Source organism: Anser anser (genome assembly GCF_964211835.1).
Source record: "Anser anser genome assembly, chromosome: 1".
NCBI lineage: Eukaryota > Metazoa > Chordata > Aves > Anseriformes > Anatidae > Anser > Anser anser.
In genome coordinates, this window is record NC_139720.1 from 119,984,672 (window position 1) to 120,003,900 (window position 19,229).

General features: G+C 44.4%; 1 protein-coding gene and 2 long non-coding RNA genes across 13 annotated transcripts in view; 1 reads left to right on the forward strand and 2 right to left on the reverse strand.

Moving 5' to 3' along the window:
- The window catches only part of USP9X (ubiquitin specific peptidase 9 X-linked), a 102,106-nt gene extending 101,011 nt beyond the window's left edge, over positions 1-1,095 (reverse strand). For all 4 annotated transcript variants that reach the window (XM_083821160.1, XM_083821158.1, XM_083821161.1 and 1 more), the window contains exon 1: positions 480-1,095. The gene's annotated coding sequence lies outside the window, so the exon portion shown is untranslated. The remainder of the gene's footprint in view (positions 1-479) is intronic.
- Positions 955-2,580, forward strand: LOC310892897. 2 transcript variants are annotated; one of them, XR_014578575.1, is made up of 2 exons: positions 955-1,089; positions 1,717-2,580. It is a non-coding gene; the product is annotated as an uncharacterized lncRNA (long non-coding RNA). The 2 variants fall into 2 exon arrangements; XR_014578576.1 differs by lacking the exon at positions 955-1,089 and adding an exon at positions 1,102-1,324.
- A 6,473-nt stretch (positions 2,581-9,053) lies between these two features.
- Positions 9,054-19,229, reverse strand: part of LOC310892898 — a 47,033-nt gene continuing 36,857 nt past the window's right edge. For 6 of the 7 annotated variants that reach the window (XR_014578578.1, XR_014578579.1, XR_014578580.1 and 3 more), the window contains one exon: positions 15,012-18,364. This is a non-coding gene — a long non-coding RNA (uncharacterized lncRNA). Of the gene's footprint in view, positions 12,417-15,011; positions 18,365-19,229 lie in introns of those variants that run through there. The other variant, XR_014578577.1, reaches the window with a different exon arrangement.

The following is a 19,229-nucleotide window of genomic DNA, read 5'->3' on the forward strand; positions in this document are numbered from 1 at the left end:
TCACTCCACCTCAGTAATGGCGTTCGGTGCGGAGGGAGGCGAGAACCGGGGGCTGCCAAGCGGGGCGCAGCGCTGCGGGCAGCCCCCGGCCCTCCAGCGGCCGAGGGGGCGGCGGTGGGGCTGTGGGGGCCCGGCCGGCCGAGCCCCCCTGAGGGGGGGAAGCGGGGCGGGGGGCGCCGCCGCCGCCCGCCGGCAGCCGGGCCGAGGCTGAGGAGCCGTCAGCCATTTTCCCTTGCCCTCCAAAACACCGGCGGTGCGGGGCCGCACGCCGGCGGCTGCCGCCCGTTATCGCCCCCCCTCCCCAAAGGCCCGGCTCGCTGCCCCCTTCCTCCTCCTCCTCCTCTTCCTCCCCGCTGCGCCCCGTCCCCGGGGAGCGCCTCGGCCCCGGCTTGCGGCACCGCCGAGCCGCCTCCACGCAGCCTCTCGGCTCCTTCGCTTCGCCTCCCGGCCCCGCCCGGCCCCGGCTCCCCGCCACTCACCCCCGCACGGCGTCCCCTTGTCCCGCGGCTGCCGCTGCGACGGCCCGGAGCCCTGCCGGGTGCTGCCCGAGGAGCGCGGCCGGGGGCTGCCTCATCCCCGGCGGCCGGCGGGGCAGGGGCTCATGGCAGGCCCCGCGCTCCCGGCTCGGGCGACGAGGGGGCGGCTCCGCTTCGCCGGGCGGCCGACGGGAGGGAGGGAGGGAGAGCGAGGAAGGAGGGCGAGGAAGGAAGGAGGGCGAAGCCGCCGCCGCTCTCGCTGGGGATCCCGGCGCTGCCCCGCTCCGCTCCGTCCCCGTCGCCGGCGGCTCGGCCGGGGCGTTTTTCCTGCGTCACCAGCTCCTGCCCGGCGGCCCTGGGCTCCGGCTGCCGACGGGGCTCGGCCGGGGCCTGCGCGCTCCGCTCCGCCCCGTCCGGGCACCGCGGTTGGGGGGGGCTGGAGGGGAAGGAGGAGGAGGAGGAGGAGGAGGGGGGGGGCTGCGCGCACACACACGGCACCCCGCGCCGCTCGCCTCGGGGGCCCGGGGCTCGGCTGGGCGGGGGCGGGCAGGAAGGAAGGCGGCGGCGGAGGGGCCGGCCCGGGCGGCGGGGAGCGCTGGGCGCTGACGGCTCCGTGCGTGGGGGAAGGCGGCGGCGGCGGCGAGGAGAGGAGACGGGGAGGGAGGCGGGGAGGGAGGGAAGGAGGGGGGGAGGAGGCGAGACGCGGCGGCGGCTCCTCAGTCTCGCGGGGCCCTGGACAAGATGGCGGCGCCGGCGCGAACCCCGCCGCGCTGAGGGGCCCCGGCGGCGGCGGCGCGGCCCGCTCGCAACCCTCACACGCGAGGGAGAGACACGCGTGTAACGGCAGTGTGTGTGTGCGTGTGTGTGTGTGGCGGGGGGGGGGGGGGGCCGTGTCACGCGCGCGGCCGTTTCACGCCGGCTGGGCTCGCGCGGGTTCCATTGTGACCCGCCGGGCGGGCCGCGCGCGGGGCCCGGGGAGTGACGTCACGCGGCCGCTCCTCCGCCTCCTCCTCCTCAGGGCTCCGCCACGGCCCCGGGGGAGGCGGGCGGGAGGGGGGGGGGGGAGGTGCCGCCCCGCCCCCCGGCACCGGGGGCTCACGGGCGTGAGGAAATGGCCGCCGGGCAGCCCCGGGGGGCGGGCAGCCGGCCCCGGGTACGCTCGGTTGTACCCTACGTGAAACGGCGCTTAACGTCTTATTTCGTTCCTCCCCCCCCTTTTTTTTTTCTTCTCGGTTCCCAGGTCAAAGTCTCGCCCTAACGCCGTCGCCCAAGAGTTTCAGGGCGGGAAGCGAAGGACGCGGCCTCCCGCTGAAAACGCAGGAGGAATTTAGGTCGCCCGGGTCGGAAGCCGCTCGAGAGGCGCGGGGCGAGCTGCCCGAGCTCCTGTGCGAGATGTTTCATCGGCTGCGCCGCGCCGTGACAGGCTGAAATGCCGGTGGCCCGCTGCGGGAGCCGCGGATGGCCGTTCTCCGTTTTCGTTTAAAAAAGCTATAACCCAAAACCAGGCAGTGATGCCTCCTGTTATTCCCTATTCTAACAAAGTTACAGTTAGCAGGCGTTTTGCTAATCGCTGGGATTATTCGGGAAGGAAAACTGAAGTACATCTTTGCATTAACCGCTCGGTAAACAAAACAAAGGGTGCAGCTGCTTCATCACTGTACAAACGCAACAGTTTTCTTACAGAACATTTTTTTTGTGCATTTTCCTCACCAACACTAAAACAAGCCATAACTGGTGAAAATCTGTGTAAGCCTATTCATTTTAGAAATACATTAAATCATAGAAATAGCAGCCCTTTTATCTCAGCGATTTTCGTGCCTATGAGCGTATTAGTCTGGCCTCCTCGCTCCTTTTTTTGTGCCTTACCAGTTACTTTGGGCTTTCCCTCCTATTTCCAATTTATCCAGTTTATCCTCCTGGGAAATGTTTAAAAGTTACTGCGGCCATAATGCATATAACTTTCTTGCCTGTCTCAGTACTCTCTCCCTGGAGCACTTGACTCTTTCTGATGACTTACAGGGGCATGAGTGCACCTCAGACAATTTTAGTTGTATATTGTTTGAGGGTTCTTGATCCTTAAAAAATAAACCGCTGTGTTTATTGATGTTCCTTTCTTTTTATTGTTAGTTAGACCCCATTTTTTAATGGCATGCCAAATATTATGTGCCTTCTCACTATTATGGCTTTTTTGGCAGAGCCAAATAGTGACACATCAGTGGAGTTTTATAATGTGGGCAATTGTCCACCAAGAAATTGACTGTCGGTTCACATAAAAGTCAACAAAAAGGGAGAGGGAGATGAACAACACTTCTAGAAACAATACTGGTACAACTTGTAGCAAGTATTCCCTCTTGTAAAGAAGTTTTTTTTTTTTTTTTTTTTCAGCCAAGAGAGAGTAGAAGCTTTGTTTAATTTAATTGAAACCTTCGGTCTGGAACAAACTTAAGAATTGATTCCTTTTCAGCTTTTTGGGACCTTTGGAGGTATTCTTCTTATTTTAGATTCTACTTTATGTACAGTTTGCAGAACAGCATTACTGTCCTGTAACGAGATATAAGAGAAATGTTGCATTTATGTGCGGGGAAAAAAATAAAACACGCATTATGCTATGTTTATTCTCTTAACTTTTATATTTGACCTCCTTCCTGTTTTAAAAGTACATTCTAAAGTGCTCTGACAGAGCAGCAGTTGCTTGTAGCCGTGCTAGTCAAAGGTCACGATAGGCTGAAGTAGACAGCTATTTATGGCACCAAATAAAAGAAGATATTGGGATGGCGATGGCACTTTGTGGTTGTTAAACAAGCAAAGTGTGCACCAGACCTCTGGCTGGGGAATCCTCTCCATTCTCCTGAACCAGAATTTGTGCCTGTCCCTCCTCGTGCTGGCTCCCAGGGCTCTCCAAGGGGATCGCCTTGGCTCAGCTTGTATGACACTGTTTGGCCTCTGGAAAAAATTCTCACTTTTTCTCTCTCTCTTTTTTTTTTTTCTTTCTTCCTGGAACTGCAAATACATGTTACAATTTTATCTCTGCAGCAGCTATGGAAACAAAAAGATATGCTTTAGAGGAAATTGCTGATTAGAGAATCCATGGTATGAAGGCAGAAGTCAGTAGGCACGTGCAAAACTCACTGATTGTTTTCAAAGAGGTGTCCACGCAGACAACTATGCCAGAAAAATGCATCCCTCAGTAGTCGCTCTGGTTACTTTCCCTATGTACACAACCTTCGGTATGGTTAGAAATGCTTTTGCAACATTTTTAGTTCAGTGGGTGAACATGGGGAATTGAAGCATTTCCCTGCAGGCTTTCCAGCTCAGGCATTGCAGTCAGCCTTATCAAATAAAAAGTGAAACTGGTCGCAGGCAAGCTGATTGTGTTCATCATTGACTAAACCAAAAGAAATGTAAAAGGAAACAGAGAAGGAATGAGTCAGAAATGTCTCTGTTAATAGGTGCATTTATCCCCATTTCTTAAACTCTGGTTAACACTGCGCTGCTCCACAGCCAAAAATAAAATTCAGGATCTAAATATACGGAAAAAAAGTTGTTCACCCAGAGTAATGCTACGCAGCTTTGCAACCCAGGAGCATAAAAGAATGAAAACCTACAAGAGAAAGCAGATTTTTACCACAGACCAATAAAAGATCATTTTTTTTCTTCCGGTTCAGCCCCCTAGGCACTGCACTATGTAATATCTACTGACGTTCAGAAAACAAAATAGGCAGTGCAGCAGACAAGGAAGTAAAATGCCGCTTGAAAACCAAACAAGTCACTGCCTGGACATTAAGATCTGTTTTAAGGGATCGCATCAAGGATCAATCTTTGCAACATTTTCGGTATTTTTGGGCCCAATCCAACAAATCACTTAAGCACATGAGTAGCGCTGTTGGTTTACATAATTTTTCATTGACTTATTTAAGCCTGCATGAAAGTGCCAGTAAGGAAAATAATAGCTCGCGCTTGCCCAAGTCTTTGGTTTATGCAGCATATATTTTGTGTAGTATTTTGGCACTAATGACGTGTGGATGTGTGTCATTTGGTACGACGGAGAATTGTAGGCTATCTCCCCTTTCGGAAAAGAACTTCTATTTTTCACAAGTACCATTTCCAATGTAAAAACGTTATCATATCACAGAGGTAACAGAACACTACGTAGACGATGAAGGGATATTTTCAGCTTGGGTAAAACAGCAAAGCCCGCGTGCAGCACAGTAAGGGCAGGCGGTGTTTGATGTTTTCACACCCACGCTCTAGTCGCCTGGTGTTGTGCACCACTGACAGGGCACCGGGGGGGCAGCTCCAGGTGCTAGGTGTCTGCCTGCTTGGCCAGGCTGGGATGAAATGGGGTCGCAAGCAGGGCTGTGGGGCCAATGATGGGCCAAGGGGCCCATGATGCCCTCAGGGCCTGGGCACGTTTGCATTTCCCAGCCAACAGCGGGAGATGCGATCGGTGTATTGGACAGGAAAATGCCATGCGGCTCAGTGAGAACTTTGCCTTCTGTAGCCAATACGTTGGCAAGCAAAAACTAATGAAGTTACCCTAATAATAAAATTTAAGATGGGTTTAAAGTGTTTAACATGTAATTAATGTATCTAGACACTATATATTTAGGCTTTTCAGTATGGAAAAAAGCTGGACTCGAAAAGCAGTAAATTTAGAAATTTAGCTATTGTTTATATATTCCAGGCCTCCTCTGGAATTTGTGCCCTCCATACTGCCCTGTGTTTAATAAACTCGTGGTCTGGGGAGTCACCCCGGGGTATCAGACAGTACTCGGTGCACATACTAATTAACGCTCAAAATTAGAAAAAAAAATAATCCTGTAGGAGTGATATATCAAGAAGTTGTAAAAACTGTTCTGGAGTGAAGCTGTATCCCTTTTCTTTTATGAATAAAGGTCAAGTATGGGCATTTACTTTCAGTTTCTACTGAGATGGCTGCTGTAACTGCTGTTCCTCGCATCGATATATGACTTCTTTTCATACTCATAACTTTCCATCTTTCTGCTTTTGATCTCTGGTTGCATGAGATGTTAACAGTCATGTTGCAGGGAGCCCATAATGTCACTGTTGAAGCAATTAAACACAGCTTCTGCTCCATACTTACGGCTAGAAAAGAATGCACATTTAGGTAAAAATAGTAGAAATTTGATAAGAAAAAGATTCCGTAGGGAGCCTTGGTCCCTTCAGTTGAAGGAAGAATGGTCCCTGATTATGAATCATTCTTATGATAAGAAAAATGTGTCATGATATTTTTCTGTTATTTGTTTAGTTGTTCAAATAAGGGTTAAATGAATGGCATAAACAGAGACTCTGAGAAGATATCACAGAGACTGGTTGTGAAAACCTTGATTTGCAGACCCCAAACTGCATCTTGTCCATCTTTTGGAAAGGAAGCAATTCAGTGTACTTGGTTGTTCCTGCCTAGCTGGTTCCTAGCCGAACTGTCCTCGGATAAACCATGTGGTGTCCATGTGAAAAGTATCAGTCTCACAGGATTTGGACAGAGTTCAGCAAATTGATTTGACAACCATATGGTCCTCTTCATCCACATGAACCTTGAAGAAAGTCTGACTTCCTTCCAGCCTGATGAGTAGAGTGAGGGAAGACAGGAATCGTTCTTAAAGCTTGTCAATGTTATTCCTAAGTTTGCTAGATGAGGACACTGTCAACAAAACGCTAGGAATTTCGTAGATTCCTGAACTACTGCAATTTCCTCACTTTTTCTGAATGCGTCTCTGCACACTGTTTGTCATTGCACCAGCATGAACTCGAGGGGGACTGCTGTCCACAAAATGGCATCCCTTGCACATCACGCTCATTTTCACTTACACAGGGTTTCTAAACACAAGGCTTGCCACGTGAGCAGCAGAACTAAGGAAGCTTGTTTTCGTGCAAGAGCGTCTTACACCCTTCCAGCCCTGAGCTCCTTCCAGCCTTGAATTACATCCCTGCCATGCTAAAGTGTCTGCTTCGTGTTAAATATGCTGGACTAGTTGGTAGCTTAATTGGCTCACAGCAAGAAGGGTGTATAATAGCTAAATCCTACTTGCCTTTCCACCAGTGCATGCTTCTTTTGTGCCTCTCCCTCCCCTTGCTAACCGTCTTCCTAAAATTTGTAGGAATTAACTTCTCTTTGAAAGCCTTTGTCCCTCGTTCAAAGTTTATTGGGACTGACTGAAAGGCTCAAGGGGAACTGATAGGCAGGGGTACAGAGAAACAACCGGATCATGTGAACCCAGTGTCATTAAGAAACCATTAAAAGTTTCAAAACAGGCCAGTCTGATAGGACAAAGCTTGCTACTGCAGTTTTGGAAGGGAAAAACAAGGCAGAGGTGTGACCTTTATCAGCGAGAAAGAAACAATAGAAAAAGCTTATTCAAGAGTAAACCACAAAATTTGAAACAAACCCACTAACATTATTCAAACCAAAGCATGGCCCCGTTGTCTCACATCTTCGATCAACAGTTTTATCCAAGCTTTATGAAATAGTTTGTCAGAAAAGTTTAAGCCCCAAAATACGTACATTAAGGAAGTTAGTAATTTTGTAAAATCAGTTTTCCTTTCCTGGAATTAAAGTTTTGTTGTTGTTGTTGTTGTTTCAGTCTAAAGAGGAATTTAACAGTTCAGTGTGCAGGGTTGATAGGATTTTGGAACCTTTAGTTACGTGTTTGTCCCTCCACGCTTTTCTTCTTTGTCAGAAGTTTTTTCTCAGCTATCTGTATCTTTTTGTCAGTTAGCCACAAAAATAATTCCCATTGTCAAAAACTTCTCTAAAACAGCATTATTTGTCTTTCCATGAAACGATAATAGTAAGGAAATTTCAGTTTACATTGCTGATTTGTAAAGACTGAGTTTTGGTGACTGCAACTGTAGTGCTATTCCGTTATCTCACTGTGACGGGTCGTTTCAGAACACAATGCAGATTAACTTTATGCCATATTGTATTTCATGTAGCCCTATAGCATTTCTGAGAGATTACATACTTTTAAAATGTGTGATAAATATGAAGTGGCTCTTACTAAGACTTCTGTAGTGTTGTTTTACCTGGGAGGTTAGTGGCAGCAATAGTGTTGTCTGAGCAGTAACACTGTCCTTGTAGCCAAAATGGTATAAGGCTATAAGCAAGCCAAAACTTGTAAGAAGGGGTAGTATCTTTTATTAGATCTGAAAACAGCCTTGTACGCATCAAAGCTTGTCTGTTTTTACTAGATGTATCAGCTGGCCTATTGAAACAAAACATAAGTAGATCCTTTATCATCCACAGGCAATCTGTTTTTTCTCAGAGCACTAATTCTTTTCCATTATTTTTTTTTTTTTAACATTCTATTTTGGGAAGGTATGTATAATTCAGGATCTATATATATGGAAATAACCTCAAGTGAAAACCCAGAGTTTATGTTGTAAAGAATAGTTTATTTCTGCATATTGCCTTTTTGAATATTAAGTTTGACACACTTTAAAATTCCAATTGATTTGTCACTACGTCTCTCTTTTGCACTGCTCACAATTACAAATTGAGACCAAATGGACAAATCTGACACCAACAAGTTAATTTTCCTTTGGAAATCTTAACTGCTGGAATTCTGCATTTCTTCTGCTTTTAAACTCACTACTGGTTATTTCCTATGTTAAAATGAGAGTCAGATTTCAGATCATAATCTTTGTTTGTTTGTCTTTTCCTGTGTTTGTACTTCTACATGCACATGTAGTAATACACCTTTAGGGGTACTTCTGTACTTCTGTTTTTTTGTTTGTTTGGTTGGTTGCTTTGTTTTGTTTTCATAAAAATCTTTAACAGAAAAAAACAAAACCAAATTAAAACAAGCCCCCAAAACTGTATTTTTAACTTCCTGGAGACAAAGTAGTTACTTCTTTATTTTCTGAAATAACAGAAAGGTCTTAAATCACAGATGTTTTGTGGTGTTGTTGTTGCTCTTTTTTTTTTCCCCCTCTAAATAAGATTTGTAGTAGGTGAACGATAAAGTACCAGCAGTTCTTAGGGATTTTAATTTGTGACTATACATCATTATGACAGACTAATTCCTTGTCATTCTCAGGTGGAGAGTCTGACCGACGTGCATGGGTTAATGCCATTAGCAGTATTTATTTCACTGAGGAATAGTAGACTTCAAAGTTTTCCTTGAACCTTATTTCAAGGAATGTTAGAAGTATCAAAAACATATGGCTGAAAGACTGCAGCTGATTGCAGTTCAGCACAGATCTAACCCCTACATAGTGGGCTAAACCCATCATAAGTCTCTTTGTGTTTCAAAGGAGAATTAGGCTCGTAACATGTCGAACAATAGTCGTTTCAGCTGAGTACATCTCACCGAGTTGTAACCATGTACAAATAAGGCACGCGGTCCCCTGGCGCCGCATGGCATCCCACAGCAGGCCATGGGGGAAGGTGGACATCCCCCCAGCACCACTCACCCCACTCCACCATTGCCCTCCACTGACTGCAGGGAGAGAACAAGCGTAGCTTTCAGTCTGTAAGCATTCGGTGCTATGAAATTGGGGTTCTCCAAAAGTCGGATGCCGGACAGAATTGAATTTTGCAGCTGTAAGCAGGCTGACCAAGGAGTGCGCCAGCAAGCAAGTGCCTGTGGTCGGGCCTGGAGGAAGCCTGGCATTCACATTTCCCTTAGTCAGCAATTGGACAGCAAGTGTATTACAAACAGCTCAGTCCAGAGGAAGAGAAATGTACTGTCCAGGGCTTCTGAAGTATTCAGAGAGCAGATATAATGAGTAATTCATGTAGTGGGGTTGATGACAACCACTTATCTGTTCTACCAGACACAGACGAGGTGCCACCGCAGCTAATGGGGGAGAAAGATAGGGTGAGAAAATAGAAGTGATACTGGGAGTCGGAGCAGAAAGAATTATTTCCAGAGAACAGTTTCTCTAGCTTATCCTACACAATGGGACACACTGTCCAAATATTACCTACACAGTACTTGAGAACACTCATCCTAATAGCAAACAGCTGCTCGATACATGCCCTTCACTTAGCGTTCATGGACATTTGTATGACTCGAATCTTGGTCAGCTGTTCAGGAAATGGCTGATCTTCTCAGTGAGTATCTGTCCTGCACATGAAGATACCCACTGTTTGACTTCAGTCAAGCATTATTCCTCGTTTTACTGCTTCAAAGGTTTAATTCATTGTATCAGACAGTAGAAATTACAAGATGACCATTGTTTATGTGCAATTTGAAGGTTTGGGGTCCAAGTTGTTCTCGGAAACTGCATATATACATATCTGTATTTTAAATAGTTGTTTTAAAATTACTTTACAAAATGTAAACTGGACTTAGGGAATGTGGGGCTCATCACATTGCAAACATTTTTCAGATGTAGCATCTTGTAGTTGCCTTAAGGGTGCTAAATTTAGATGTCAAGGGTGCTTACAAGAATTAGTATGTGACACACTAGCTCAGCCTCATACATGTGAAGAAATCCCCAACATTTTACCTTTTTTTTTTTTTTCATGTGTGGCTGACACTTTTTTGTTCACTTACTTTTAATAGTTGTCAAAGGCCATCCTTGAAAGCCATTTGTCCGCAATGGCAAAATTCAGTATCACGTATTTTAAGTTACATTAGCACATCTGGGAGAACTACTTAATTATTTCAAAATGATTGCAAAATGAAAAACAAACGAGCAAGCAAACAACAACAACAAAACACTTCTCTTAAACTCTATTTTTTAATTTTCTGTAAAGAATATTGTTTTCTAACACTATAATCTCCCAGTTAATGACAAAAATGGTACCTCAGAAATTGAGGATTACTGTTGTAACACTTGACATTAACTTGGAACACATGTAGAGACTGCATATTGTCTTTATATTATACAGAGAAAACATCAGCAGCAGAGAACAGAAAATGCGTTGTTGCCTTTCTCATCTTTCTTTTGAGAGTTCATGAAAGACCATCTAAATTTATGATTGGCGATATTGGACTGGATAAAAAGGAAGAGTAAAATAAATAAAGGAAGAGTAAGTTGCCTACTTTCAATGAACAGTTTGGATTCTCTCATCTCACATTCCAATTTCATGCAGCAGAGCACAGCATGCTGTATTCTGAACATGCTAGAAAACCCTGTTATTTTTTCTAAATCCCATATTTCTTTATCTTATTGAAGAAAAATACAAGGTACAAGTTTTAGCTTTTATAAAAGCTTAATCTTAGTAAATATTACAATTATCTATTTAACTGTTTCCCACAGAGCTGAAGTGCAGCAGCACATTTTTGTCTCTTTTGGTGTATATCACACAAGGAAGTTTCTCCAACTGCAATCTACTATTGGGTTAAGGGCAAAAAATTAGGAACTATTCAGTGTGTTATTCAGCTTCTGTGAACACAAAATTTTAAACCAACTGTTTTTTAAGACAGGAAAAAAAAAAGTATAATTTTTACATAAGTAAGCACTATGCATTCATTTAAGAAATTCCTGCATATAAACATGGAAATATTATTTAAAACAAATACAAAACGAAAGTGTGTAATCGCCCTTGCAGATTGTCAGAAAGCATTTCTTGCAGTCAGAAAATTCTCTCCCATATTCTCACCATACTAATTAGCTTTGACTAATTAGTTTTTTTTCCTTCTGTGTATACAGAAAACTTTGACTTCATAGATATCACCAGCACTGTAAGATGACTATCTAATCTGTTAATTCTGTTATTTTGTACAGTAAAAATGGATGATGTGTTTAACATAGGTAAATTTTAGTTAAAAAAATCTATCATAATCAAAATATGAGTTGTGTCAATTTTAGTAGGAGTATTAAAAGATAAATATTTGCAACTGCATAATGCAGGGTTACAGCTACAGAGCTGCTCACACATGAGAAAATGTGAAAGGATAATGCACAGGCTAAGTCCTTCCCTGTCATACATGTGTATGTAGTGTATTGTTAAGTGATTACATACTGTGCATGCTTAATTACAAAATGAAAATAATTATAAAGTGTAGTATGTCTTTTCTAGCACCTTAACAATGAATTGATATATTGATTAAGAAAGATCAGATAAAAATAATAGACTATTTTGCTGCAGCTATGAGGCTTGTAGGAAGAGGATTTTTTTTTAATGCCAACTGTCATAGCTAAGAAATTTAGACAAACTTTGATATACAAAGCCATTCTTCAGAACTGAAATAAAAGCAAATAATGTCAAAGATGAATATGAATTGGGAATGATTGCTCAGAGTTTAGCTGATTATGTACCAATTGCATCATTGCTTAAAAATAAAGGTGACTGGTACCTGGGAAGTATGGGGCATACTGCTGGAGAGAGGAAAATGCATGAGACAGAGAAATTTCAGGTTTGCTACCTCCTGGGGGAAAAAGAGAGACTTGTATTTTACTCCCTGTAGAAAATGGAGAGGTTAACTGTGGGGAAGAGAGATTACAAAATGTTAGAAATATCTTCGTGTTAGGTCTCTGGTTTCTGGGATTGGGCAGAGTTATAAGTGAGTCCATAGTTCCCAGGCTCGTCTTTAGGAGGTTCCTCCCGAAGAACAGGATGGAAGGATTAGGATGGAAGGACTATTTTGTGAGAAACATTCACCAACCAGCATGTAGGTGTTTCTCCCTCTGTTGGTATTTTGTATGAATTCTTTCTAAGACCCAACGGTTATTTTGTTTTCTTTGCTTGCTATCATGCACTGGATGAAGTATATTACATTCCTGGACATGAAGGGACAGGATCCAGGGACACCAGTGATTTTGCTGAAGATGATATTACCTCTGCAGTTGTGATGGACAAGAGTTGCTGAGTTTTACATTATCTGATTAGATGCAGTCTAGATCTAATTGGTATGCCTTGGGCTGTGAAGAGCTTGCTTCTGATCCCATGCTTGGTGGGACTGGAGAATGGTTTGAAGACTAGGATGGACATCTCTGAGGAGACTTCTTTCTGAGTAAAATCTTCTCCTGTACAGGACACAAGTTCTTAATTATTTTTTTTTAAATTTTTTCCCCTACATTCCAAGGCAAAATGGTATGTGACAGTCAGGAGTGTATAACAAAAGGGAAATCCTCACATAGTGCTCGAGCGTCTCTTCAAAATAATTCCTATTATATTAAGGAGCTATTTCTGCGTAAGGATGAAAGAAAAACTAAGGGTTTGATTTAACAACTCTAAATGCATCTCCAAGATAACAGAATTCCACCAGCTGCACTCCTGCTGTATTTTTGCCAGTGGTAACACACAATGATAGAAGCAGTATCTAACATTTAAAAAGTGTTCATTTCTAATAAGAAATGAGATAATGAAGGAGAAAAGGTTACAACAAATGACAAATGCAAAGGGTAGCTATTGCTAATGCAACCAGCAAGAGGGTGTTCTGTCCTGGAGGATTCACTCCAAAAACATAAAAGGAAACGCATCAGGTTTTGCCTTTTTACTAACGGAAGCACTAATGTGAGGAACTTACAGACGGCAAAACTACATTCTGAGGTTTTAGAAAGTAAAATCTCAAAATGTAGGGCAATAGGAAGGAACTGAACAACAAACAAACACACAAAAAAGGAGTAATTTGTTCTAAAATCTCCTCAACTCTCACTAACACAGGAAAAGCTGCTAGAAGAAAGAAAATCCTGAGTTATTATCACTAAGATGTTTTATTTTGTGAGATGGGGCACTTCCAGATGGTTGGGGTCTTCTGTTTGTTTGTTTGTTCTTTGTTTTTGTTTGTTTTGTTTTGTCTAGGACATTGGATACATGCAATTGCTCTGTTACTCTCTGCCTCCCTAAGATATATTTGAATCCCACCAAAAACTCTTGACCAAGGAGGTGATGAAGCTATCTTGTTCCTGCAGGTACGCTGAATGGTTGGTGGCTGTGTAGAAGAGAGGGACACAACCCAGGGTCCTGGTGGGAGAGGGGATCAGGTTCTCACACATGGCATGGGTGATGGCTGCTGGTGGCTCAGTACATGAGTCCTCTCTGAAGCTCTTTTTTGGGGGTGGACCAATGAGCTCCCGCCAAGACAAAATATGTCAGGGGCTCAGTGGTAGCTTGTTTCAGGAGCAGGTCGTTACAGGAGCAGGTCGTTACAGCGGTGTCTACACAGCCCTGCGTAACCCTCCAGCTCCATCGAAGCCGGCCTCACCCAGCATGTGCTGGTGGTGTAGCCTTACAAAAGCATTGCTCTGGGCTTTCAAGACAACTCTGGTATTATTTTGTGCGTTTTGAACCGAACACAGGAGGGGGAACCTGGAGGAGGTGAGGGCTGACGGCCGTGCGGCAGGGAGGCGGCCGCGTTGCAGAGGGCCTTCCCTGAGGGCAGGCAGGTGGCACAGGGCCCCACCAGGCCTGCTGCCCAGCAGGCGCTCCCTGGGGGGTGCCTGTAGGAGGGGGCAAACAGCCTAGAGGGCTACGTGCCGAGGTTATCTCAGTGAGAGCGAGGAGCTCAAGATGAAGGGGGTAAACCCACAGGAAATCAAACCACGTTAGTTCCCCTGACTATGGTACAAGTCGCACACTAAAGCATGGAGACAAATGCTCGCTGCCTGTCCGTGCTGGGATAGGACGAGCAATCTCTCATGATCATGACTGGGAAAAGGATGTGCGTTAGAAAGATCTAAGGAGTTGTCTTACCAGATGGGGCCTGGTTCAGAAAGGACATTCATAGTACTAATGAAAATATAAACATGTTTAATGTTCTATGCCACGTTAGGAATACCTTCCAGCTTAAACAGTAATTTAAATGGTCCCCAAAGAATGAACGTACGATGATCAGATTGTGAAAATCAAAATCAAGCAATAGTTAAGATAAGGAAAATCACACCCTGTACTCATTAATTGCCTCCAGAATGGCTACTGTGTGTATGATGATGCCGTTTCTCAGCCTTAACGAAAGGAAGGAAGGAAGGAAGGGAGGAAGGAAGGAAGGAAGGAAGGAAGGAAGGAGGGAAGGAAGGAAGGAAGGAAGGAAAGAAGGAAGGAAGGAAGGAAGGGAAGGAAGGAAGGAAGGAAGGAAGGAAGGAAGAGAAAGAGAGAAAAGACAAGTCAACAAAGAGGATACCTTCTCAAGATCACTAAGACTTCAGATTTAAGTTTCTGAGAGTCTCACTGCTAAGATCATTCATGCTCTGTAGCCTGTGGGAAGATTACCCAGGCCGTGAGCAGACTGTGTCAGTGGTATGGTCTTATTTCTGTATCTTATCTGTGAGGAGCCGGCTTGGCTAACAAGCTCTTGCAGAAACTGGAATGCGGTACAGAGATGCCAGAGTGACTGCTGGGTCTGCAACAGCACTGCCACTGTGTTTTCACATCCATGGTGTATCTCAGGCCCAGGCTGTCCTAGATAATGGAGAGTTGGTGGCATAAGGAATACATCATGTGGATACTGTTGGTGGTATTTTTCCTCTTCTTACTATTAGATGACAAGTGGTGAATGGTTTCTGCACTGTTGTTAATCTAATGTGATTAAAAGGAATGATAAAAATCAGGTGATGGTGTTGCTTTACAGAAGCTCATTTATGGTAATGAACTTTGTCCAGTGCGCGTAAATGAGGGTGGACAATTTCAGGGTTATATTTCTTGTATCCCAATTCTTAGAATTGACGTCTTTTAAAATAAAATATTAAGACGCTATGATTCTAGAGATATGTCTTATTTAGTGGTTATACTGAATCATTGCAGTAAATATTGATTTAGACAACTGTCTCCTGAGATAAAATTAGGAAACACACACTGGCTACAAAAACAAAAACAGACATATTTATAAGGGAAATTTAAATGTTTAATAGTGCTTATATTAAGGATTAAGAATGATTCTTTGCTGCTGCTTTTTTTTTCTTAATTCTGTAGGAAGGGTGGATGTTTTGGAAGTCATTGTAGGAATCTTACCGCTGAAACATTGACTGAGGTAAGCTACAGGCTTCTTAGGAGGTCAGCTACAGGCTTCTTAGGAGGTCTTTCCAACTCTTCTCCGACATTGCCTGCAATTGTGTGACTTCTCTTTGGCTAAAATCTTGTGGATGAAGGTTTGCGTTCTCAGTTAGAATAATGCTGCCTGTTGCATTTACTATCCAAATCCAGAGCACATCTGAGAACACTCTGTACAAAAACAGGAAAAGATTGCTCTAGACTGAGTTTTAGAAGAATTATGTTTCATCCACTGATACATAAACTCAGTGAATATTTTAAATTTTGGTAGGTGTGCACTTAAACATGTTACTTGGTTTTGTTACAGTGATGTTATCAGTGATATTTTCCATTTTCCATTGTGAGCATGGAAATGTGATTTTTTTTTCTGATGAAAAAGCTCTTTTCTTCAAGAATAACTGTCTTTAACATGTGTGAGAAACTGAGTGACATAGGATAACAAGCAACTACTTTTAATTTCTGTATTTAGTGAAATAACTCCTAACAAGTGTATTTGATTTTAGTCTACTTTTGTCTGCTTGCAAAGAACTTTGCTTGTCAAAAATTCTAGGTACCTACTCTTCAAGCAGAAAGAATACCTGGCCTCCAGTCTCCCACAGGGAGAGCGGAGAATTAAAAAGATCTTTTAGAGAACCTAAGAATTGGTTTAGCTCCTTCGGCTGCCGAGCAAGGATTTGTAATAAAAGTGCTAACACACAGGCTACAACTCTCGGTTAAAAGCTGTCATGATACCACAGTATTTGCAATCTAAAAACCAGCTTTTTTTGTCAGCCTCCCCCACTTTATAAATGTTTTTGATGTACAAAAAAATATATATATAAAATAAAAATCTGGCATAGCTCTAGGTAATTCTTCACAAATATTTTAAAATTATAATCTCCTGTTATGAACACAAATTAAATGTATGTGTTGAAAGGTTTCTTTTCAATCTATAGTGTACAGCGGTATGGGCAGAGGCTGTCTCAAATGAGCTGCCAAATTGTTAGCAATGAACATGACATGCTGCAGGGAGGTTTGTACCTGGCTGCCCTGACTCTGTCAACTTCCTTGTGTGCTCAGGTACTGTTGGTGATGGGGACCTTTGTAAATGCACCCGATAACAATTACTGCCAGTGCCAAATTCCTCAGCATGAGCATTAACAACTTCTGAGCTTCTTTAATGCCCAGAAGAAATGATCACTACTTGGGAGACATAGATTTGTACTTCTAAGCAAGTTTCAACCACTGGATGCAAGTGCAAGCCATAGAGATGGAGATCAAACTTTCTTACAGATAGTGCTGCAAACCCCAATACCAGTTTCCATTCCAAGGTTTTCCATCACCCAATTCTTCTCGCACGTTCTCTCCCTCCTCTAGTTCTGCTGGCTTCTTTTTGCATTTGCCCTTTTCTTTTCCAAACTTCAACAACACAATTGCATCTCCCTCGCCATTCATCATAACTTTATCTCCCTTTCTCCCCGCTGCCCATCCCTTGCCCCCTTCTGCCTCCACCACATGTGGTTCACTGGAGGGATCCCTTTTCTCTCTTTGGTTTCCCTTTCTTCACTCCAGCTGCCCCGGACCTTTAGTTTTTCATGTCCTCCTGGCCCCTCTCGCTGAGGGAGGGACTTTGCTGAAAAGGTCTGCCCGTTTGAAAGGATGAGGGATAATAGCTGCTCTGACTCCTGCATTATAGCATGCTTTAGGAATGCTACATTCTTAGGAGTAAGGCATTTAAACACAGATATGGTATATAGTCAGGAGTACATCGAACCACACTGCATGCCCATAACTTGTCTTCTGTCCTAACAGTTTGAACTGGGTAAAATTCCCATTTATCCATGCTGCATGGTCCCATCTGTTCTCTGCCTGGTCTAGCTGCAGTCTCTCCCCAGGCATGTGCATTTGCAGCTCGAAGCTGTGGGAGCATAACCCAGCTTCCTGCTGTCCACCCTAGGGAGAAGAGAGGCAAAGCTGTGACCAGGGCGGCTGCACAGAGGATTCACTGAGTTCCCAGCCTTGCTCCTTTCCACTCCTCCCCTGCTCCAGGGACTCTCCAACTGTCTCCATGTTTCCTTTTCCCTGCTTTGTTGCATCTTCTCATAGTCTCTGTTCCTCTTTTGCGTACTGGGGAGGATGTCATCTGCAGCTCTCTCGCTTTCTCTTCTGTTGCACTAAGCACGCTTAGGCCCCTTCACAGCTCTTGTCCTGCTGAGGCAATGAAAGACAGTGCATTCATCGCCTCCCCTCTTTCATGCAGTCCTTAACAACAACAAAACCTTTTCCATCCTTGTTCCTCTGTGCAGTTTCCAGCTTATTTTTAGTATGCCTGTGCTTGTCGTTTGTGAGATCAGCTGCGCAAAAACTGTAGGTGTAAATTTAGTAAAAAGACATCTGTAAACATTACTGCACTCTGTACCATGATTTTTTTTTTAAAGTGTACAGCAAAGTTGGCTGCCCTTATCATAGGGTTTGGATGGTAACTACCAAAGCTTTAATTTTAAGCTTAGGTTACTGGATCATTTTCCAGGCATGCCAATAAAGACAAAAATCAGAGAAGATTCTGCAAGGACAGGAAGAGGCATCTCAGACTGGTGTGTAGAGTCACTCTGATACTCCAACGGGATTTTTCGGAGTCAGAAGAAAGCATGACAAATCAGTGAGGGGAAGGGTCAGTCGGTTGCAGGGGAAAAAATGCCAAGTTTGCCCTCTCGGCTACCTTCACAGACTGACTGACATTCCTGCTGCATGACAAACGCGTGTGCGTCATCTTCCCAGGCTGGGAGGGGAAACAGCAAGAATGCTGAAGAAAGGAGACAAAGACGAGAGTACGATGGAGGGGCTTAGGGAATGAACCCCTGCATTATGGAAGGGTCAAGGCTACCAGGAGATACCCGTAAGGGAAGCGATGGTGAGGGAGCCAAAGGTACTACATGAGGTGGGAAACATGCCAGGGACATCAGGCTTGCTGAGAGGAGGCAGGGCAGCATGACACAGGATTCAGGATCTATTAAAAAAAAAAAAAAAAAGAAAAGAGTGGGTGAGACATTGCTTGTTTCTAAAGGTTCACATGATCTTTTACAATCCTCATAGACATGGCTTTCCATACACTTGTTTTTGTCCTCTTTACATCTTTTCTGGGTTGTCTGTGATGCTTTGGTGTTAGAGAAGGAAGGCAGCCCAGTTAACAGCTTCCACCTTAAAGTATTTCTGGTCAGCATGTTTGATCTCCTCTCAGCATTGACAGTTAGCCCTATCAATAGCCAGGGGTGCCAGAAATGGCATGATAGCAGTGAACAGCTGTGGTGGTTTGGCAAAAGAATGAGGTTCTTGGCATCTTTCTTCCATAGACTCCTGAGACTTTCTGCATGCTCTTCTTACCAGCTACCCACATGTCAGGGAACTTCTTTAGCTTGTCAGAGCACAGGTGAACCACGGGGAACAGAGCAACAGCCACCAGTGTTAAAGATCACATATGGCAAAGTATCCCAGTTCCCAGAAATTATAGGCTTAAGAGGAGTGTGCAGGAGACATGGAGAGTTGCGCCAGATAAGGTTCAGCTGCATTTGAGTCTTCCTTCATACTTGGAACGTGCTACTTCCACAATATGTCATGGGCAAGTGGGAAGGCAGGTTACAGTGGATATGCAGTCATCATTAAAGCAAGCTTGCCAGTTCAGCCTCTGATCATCTCTAAACAAGAGAGGGCAGCAGCTTTTTTTTTTTTTTGATAGCTGGGGTCAACTGTCTGGCACATCTCTGTCTCACCCCTCCTCCCACTCCTGCTGGCACGGCTGCTCTCTCCCATGCAGCAGCTGAGAAGGACACAGCTGTGAGCATCCAGAGGAAGCTGGGAAAGGAGGGAGACTGATC